Below are 7,455 nucleotides of genomic sequence, written 5' to 3'. Positions count from 1 at the left end.
TAAAAATAGAACGATGATTTCTTTATTTTATGAAATCCCATCTTTTATTTTCTTGTTTCTCACTCTGATTAGAATAAAACCATTGTAATTGTATACTAAGTGGAACTATTGACATCACACTACTAGATTAAAAAAAAGAGTAATGCTACACTTATATCAATCTTTTACACAATTTTTATTATATCATGATGTGGGATATGTCACAACCACACAAATTTTTAATTATTTTGAATTTTTAATATTGTAATAGAATTTGTATGGTTGTGACATATGCCACATCATGATGTAATAAAAATAATGTAAAAAAGTGGTATAAGTGTAGCATTACTCTAAAAAAAACCCTATCTCTTAAGACACCCCCCGACTTTCCCTCCTTTTATTCCATATATATATATATATATATTTTAAAAGAGTTAACCTTTCATTTTGTTCACTCATGCTATATAACCCTATCAATGTTATTCTAAAAATAAAATTTTAAAGGATTAAATTGAAAGTTTAGAAAAAATTAAAACTAAAACAAATTCTTACAAATAATCCTTAGAACATATTACAGTAAAACAACATAAAAAAAATATTAGTTAAAATAGGTACCAATACTTTAAAAAAAAAAAATAACAATAGAATTTATAAAAAAAAAAGGAACTAAAAACTTACAATTTTATATTGCTTGTAACTTGATACTTCTTATTACAAATATTCTTCCTCAATTAACTTATCTTTTTGTTTTAAGAATGATTTAAATGACATAAAAAAAATTTAGGTTGATGAGAAAATAGTGGGGTATAAAAAATATTTGTAAAGATTAGGAAATTAAAATTAACTTTAATGATATAATATAAAGATAAATTTATCAGCATAAAATTTATTAATAAGTATAATTTTTTAATCGTTTAGTTGGGTGTCAATTAGGATGTAAACGAATTGAGTTGAGCCGAGCTTTGGGCTAATCGAGCTCGACTTGATTGTTACAATGTTGAACTTGAAGCTGAAAATTTAATTTCAAGCTTGAGCTCACCAAAAAAACTTTACAATTCTCCGGCTTTTCACTTGAACTTTTCGAGCTCGTTGAACTAAAATCTGATGAGTTCGAACTCAGCTCGATAGTGTAGCCGAGCCAAACTGAGCTAGAACTGCTTGCGAGCGGTTTGACTAAGCTCGGCTGACACCCCCAGTGTCAATCGATCCGTTTTTGTATATTATACTTGGCCCAAGCTTACTTTCGCACCCATAATTACTTTCGCCCCCCATAATCCCAATCGGTGGTCTACTTATTTGACCCATCAAGACCATAGTCCAGACCCGGGCCCTGTGGCAGTTGTAGAGTAAAAGCGCTACCGTGTGACGGGCGAGACGAGGTTCTCTTTCATGTCACGTAAAGCAATTTTTAGCCGCGAAACGGTGACAAAATTTGGGCGGGTTAAAATTATAAATAAATTAATCATTCCCAAATTTCAAAAACAAACATGCCGCCCCCTCGGTCTCTCCCGTCTCTTCCTTTTCACCCCTCTCTCTCAAACAACAACAAACAAAAGAAAAAACTTTTCTCCGAATATGGAGGATCCAGAACTCAGCTAAGAAATGGGCAGAGAACTTAAGTGTCCTATTTGGTACCATCTCGTTTCAAGAAGTCTATTCATACTTTATAAATATTAATCAATCAATCATTTCTCTTTTTTTTTTTTTTTTTGGCAGCTTGAGTTGTGCTGAATTCTTCGGTGTCACTTACTGCAATCATGTATTCTGCAAGTAAGTTCCGTTTGGCTTGTTTTTTCGCTCTTTAATTTCAAAAGAAATGCGGATAATTGTGTTTGTTTTCATTTCGTGCATTATAGAATCAATGAAGTCCGATTCCAATTGTCCGGTTTGTAAAGTGCCCTATAGCCGTAGAGGTATGATTTTTAATGTTTCAATTCATGCTTTTATTGTTAAACTAGTTCTATGTCTATAATATGCTAATTACCCATTTTCGAAAATTTCATTCAACTTGTAAGGGTTGTCAAATTATAGGCACAAATTGAAAGTTGTGATTAGGTAAATAAATTTTCGATTTCTTTTAGTTAATCACTGTTTTTATGCAGCTTTTTCACAAACTTAGGTCAATTTTTTTTGGGATTTAACATTAATTTCAAAACATAACCTAACTGAGAGTGTGTATTGTTCTTATTTTAGTGTGGAATTTGATTAGGGTCGCCCTCATGATGTCAGATTTGTTGTGGAAAACTTGTATGGTCAGAAACTGAATTTGTGAAAGCTTTTCTTTCATGTGTGATTTGTCTAAACTTGTTTTGATAAAGATAGTTTGCTTTGTACAGGTAACGTGAATGAGTGAATTAAGTGCTTATGTCATGGTTTTTCATTTTTTTTTAGCTCTTCTAAATCTTGTGTTTGTTTCTATATATAAAACTTTTTTAATTTTGCCAGAGGTTCGTGCTGCTCCTCACATGGATAACTTGGTGGGCATCTATAAAGCATGGAAATTGCTTCGGGGTCAGTATATTTGTCACACGAAGAACTATCAATTAAGTCATCAGGTATATAGTAACACACTAATTTCAAATATAAATTTCATGGTGTCTCTTATTATCAGAAGCAAAAGCCTCAATATAAGAAGAATATGCATAATCTGAATAAGAATTATAATCCATCAGGGGAAAGACAATAGTTTCAACATATGCTTGACAAAGATCAGTTTAATGTTTCCTTTTCATCTTGGCTGAAATGTCTTTGAACACTCATTTGTTACATTTGCACTATCATATGCATCTATGTGCAATAAGTACATCGGGTTTGTTCAAGGGATATAATACTGAATTTTGATATTGTCCCTTAATAAAACATGTTCTAATGTTCCTTGTTTCCTGGTTACAGATAAAAAAGGATTGAAGGTATCGCATATGCAGTGAACTAGCTGCAAGTATGATTTGTCAGGACAGAGCAATAATCAAGAAACATCCAAAAGAAAAGGGTTAGGAGAAAAACTAAAACGAATTTGGATCATTCTGGCCTTGGTACTGTGAAACCATCCTTCCCAACCAAGAAAAGGTTTCAGGTCGCCAAGTATCCTCTTCCAGAAACCCCAAAACGCCTGCAAAGTTCGAAAATGAACTGGTTAATAACAGCAGCATTCAGTTGAAGGACAGCTCTGTTGATTTAAAGGAAAAATCTTTTTAAAATGAAAAAGGACCAGTGCTTCAACCTTTCTTTTGGTTGAGAGAGGAAAGGACAGGAAAAGTCAACTCAGAACACGGACGGATGCATATTTAACACCACCAGAGATTCCTTCTTTTAGTGATATAATGGATTCATATGATCAAAGTTCTCAATTGTCCCCACAGTAAGTTTTGATTTCTAATTGATTCGGTATTTGCTATAATAGTCTCTCTCTCTCTCTCTATATATATATATATTGCCCAAAAATCGAAACTTGATATATTGATTGTTGTTTTGAAAATGGTTATGAATATATACTAAACTGAACCGCCAAGTTGCTACCAACTTGCCAAAGTTCCTCAAATTTGGTATTTCAGAATTTGTTATGCCAAGTGATATCACATTTTTTCCTGAATGCATTGGTGACAAACTTGATTTATATCATATTGAGGGGATGTATATGCTACTTGACACTAGAGTAGTCATAATTGTTTATGCCGCAGATATTTTTTCTACATCTTGCAAATTCGTGCAGGCAGAAACGCATCATAGAACTGGTGATTTGGATTACTTTGATAGTGAGATGTTTGAATGGACGCAAAGACCTTCTCCCCAGAACTTCTTCCAAGTCCTGTTAAGACACAGGTATTGTTGCAAATATGTTATGTTGTCTTCAGGATTTTTAGTTTTGCTTAGCTTATTTTTATTTTCTCAAAGTTCTAGTGAAACGCAGGTGGTACATAATGATGAAACGATCATATTAAAGAGAAGAAATAGAAACAGCTTCACATGTTGGAAATACAAATGAACAACAATCCATTGAAAATGCTAAAGTGAACTCAGAAAAAGAAGATGGAATATAGATGAGGTTTCCCCAAATCCTCTCCTAGAAGCATCGATATCAACAATCAGATTGGAAATGGAAATTGGGTAGAGAGGCATGAAGGCTAAGAATATTGCCAGAGCTAAGCGTTCAAAGAGAATAAAGTTCAAGGTTCCGAATTCAAGTCAGCTGATTTAAGGAGGAATCTGTAAATGTTGCACACCATAAATGACTGCACTGGCAGTTCCTCAGTTTTGAAGGCTAGAAAAGGAGAGAGAAGCTTGGCTTGGGTAACTGTGCAACTGTGCCCGAAGATCAGAGGTACTTGTTCCTGTCAGGCTGAAAATCCAACCAGGGTCGGAAAACAGGGTGTCTGATTTGCCTGCTTCATTTGATAAGAGCAAGGCAGTGACGAAGAATTTAACTTGGAGAAGACTAGAACAACCACCGGAAGATCAATGGCCGAAACTGTTTGGTCAAAGCGGCAAGTATGGGTCCTGCTGAAGTCAGCGTGCTTAAAAATGTTTCTGCAGTTCAAAACACACATGAAGAACACAGTTCTTAAATCACATTAAATCTTTCTTTCTGGTAGATAGTAAAGAAGCCTCGATCCCAAGGAAAAAAGCTAGCGAAAAAGCTAGAAAACTAAATTCTGCTTTGATTCAAAATGCATTACAGAACAAAGTGTAAAAAGGATGAAAGTTTCTTTTACTGCTATCTTGAAAGATGGGTTGGTTGACAGCAATCAAAGGCCACAGCAATGATTCTGCAAAGGGAGTTCCATCAACGGAAATGTTAAAGGCGAATCTGATTTAGAGTTTTAGATGAATCATCAAGAATGAAAAAGGTTCTTGATAAAATGGAATGGCTTACGTAAATGTGAAACCCTTACTAGCAAACTCAATGTTGTTTCTGTCATTCATGCAAGACCAGAGGTATTTCTATTCCCTTGCTTTCATGCTAATATCAATCCACTGTCAATCTCACATCTGATGACCTAACATCTGATCCATATTCCAATAGTTTTAATCTGCAAACCATGTTACAGCTACAGGAAGATGGGCCACTACTATGATGCAGGCCTGTTGCTGCCGACTACAATGGTGGATCCGAGTCATACATTCCCAGAGAAACTGCACAAGGGTAAGAATTTTCCTCTGGAGCTATTTCTAAATCACTGAATAAAGCTAGGACTTTAACTTGTTTAGTTTTCCCGTTCATAGATTTTAATCTCTGTTCTTGATGAGCAATCACTGTAAGTGTTTTAAAGTTATTATGTCAATAATCTGACAGGCTTGAGTCTTTTAAAAAAAATAGTTTCTTGTTTTAACTTCCAATGCTTTTTGATAGTGTTGATGGGTATAATAATTCAAGAAACTACATACAGGGCCCCTAATGTTTACTTCGAAGGTGACACTGCTATTAATCTTGAAGCTGAATTAGCTAGAAGCCGTAGAAATAATGTTTGCTGCTGTGGACTCAAAGGTGCAGCGCTTGGGTGTTATGAAAGAGTTGTTCCAAGAGTTTTCATGTTCCTTGTGCAAACTTATATCACCAATGTCGATGGGATACTGTAAGCAAATCATACCCAGAGCTTCTTTAATACGTATAAAAATTCTTGCGTGGCATGTGTCTTATTTATTGTTTGTACTTTCATGTTTGGATATATTTTTGCAACAGGACAACTTTGTCATGTTTGCCCTCTTCATGCCTCTCTAAGCTGCCTAATGAGAATTCTGGACCTCAGGAAGCAGGAAGAAGTGCATTTCAAAAAGTATGCTGACTATTTTATCACATCTGTCTTAGTGTTCTTCATGATGTGCTTTGAATCATTTTGCTACTTGAAATTCTAATAATATTCGGTATCACCCCTTTTTTTTCAGACAACTGCACTCACAATGCATCAACTTGCTATTAAAAATGATACTAATACAAGTTTGCAACTGGAAGTCTTCCAAAACAAGCTGGTCCTTTGTTGTTCAGCCCTTACAGTAGGAGAGAGGTAAGAAAATATCTGTATCAATTTTTTAAGTAGGATTGTAAAAGCAATTTTAATACTTTCCTGATAACTTGAATTGCGGAAATTGTTTCTGAGTTTGAGAGATTATCTAAAGTAACAGTGTTGAAGTCATGGATTCAAGTGTCACCCATGTCATTGCATCAACTGATGAAAATGGAGCAGGCAGAAAACCTAAAACTTTTAATGGTATCTTGGAGGGGAAATGATACTGAATATTGGTGTTAGTGTCAATCTTTGCTTAAGATTTATTTACAATTTTTTGGAGTACTAGCACTGAGACTTCTATGCTGTGCATTTTTTGTATTTTCTGTTATTATATTTATATAATTATGCTGAAGGTCTCATTTTGTCAACTGTTCTTACATGTATTTGTGTCTGTTTTCAGGGGTGAAGGCCTGCATGAAAGCCATGAACCTGTTGATGAGGGGCAATATGAAATTGCTATTGACACGCATGGAATCAGGGTGGTCCTCGATCAGAAGACAGAGAGTCAAGAATAAGGTTGGTTTGTTCTCAAGTATCTTCTTGACACTCCATTAACATTTACCATTTAAAGTCATCCCATGAATACTTATTTATATTTTTTATTTTTCTGTCTGGCAAATCTTCGGGGGTGTTGTTTCTTTTACTGTACATTTTCTATCAATGGCTGTATTTAGTTACTTCAATTATTCTAATTTCTTGATAGATATGAAGATGGTATAGTGTCACGTTTTAAGATTGAGTGTTTGTGTTTTCCTGTTGTCCCAAATTTTTTATGCCTGCTTATGTCCACGCATGTGAAATGGCATTCCTTATCAGTAATTCTTGCATGCAGCTACCAAAGCTTTTTGATGGATTGAAGTTCTATCTCATGGGAGGGTTTTGTCTTCCACAGGGATATCTGCAAGACCTCATATTGCTGCTGGAGAACTATTCTACAATCGGAAACCTATTTCAAGAATCAGGAGCTCTTGTTTGATTCGTCTCCATCACTACAACCTTCATAATTTACAGCCTTGCTGCCCGATAATGTGATCTCAGCAAGAAGACTATGATTTTGAATGGCAGCAATCAGAGCAGATGTTTTAGCAAATTCAACTGGAGCAAAAGCAGTAAGCAACTCTTGGTTTTGAATTCTATTGCAGCCTGCAAATTCAAAGTTAATGAACCGTAATTTTAGAAAGTTCGTAGTTTTTAAATCTGTCGTTCTGCACATTTAGTATCTAATCCATAACAAGAGTATGATTTGGTTTTTTTCTCTTGCATATGTATAAACAATCATTTCAAACTAATTAAGTTATTTTAGGTTTGTATAATAATTCTGAAAGCTTGGTTTAAGATTGTATCTCTAAAACATTTCATCTGTAGCTTAATGCATATGTGGCACTTGATGTATAAGTGCATTATAGACAATTGGACTTGCTCTAATTATTTTAGTTTATTGTCCAATTTGAGCATTGAAACACCATAGGTTTAT

General features: G+C 34.5%; 1 pseudogene; it reads left to right on the top strand.

Moving 5' to 3' along the window:
• The first annotated feature begins 1,736 nt into the window (after positions 1–1,736).
• Positions 1,737–6,838, top strand: LOC116133946 (annotated as a pseudogene).
• The last annotated feature ends 617 nt before the right edge of the window (positions 6,839–7,455 follow it).

Source organism: Pistacia vera, unplaced genomic scaffold (assembly GCF_008641045.1).
Source record: "Pistacia vera cultivar Batoury unplaced genomic scaffold, PisVer_v2 Contig108, whole genome shotgun sequence".
Taxonomy (NCBI): domain Eukaryota; kingdom Viridiplantae; phylum Streptophyta; class Magnoliopsida; order Sapindales; family Anacardiaceae; genus Pistacia; species Pistacia vera.
The sequence above is the reverse complement of the archived record's forward strand: the minus strand, read 5'-3'. Positions and strand labels throughout refer to the sequence as shown.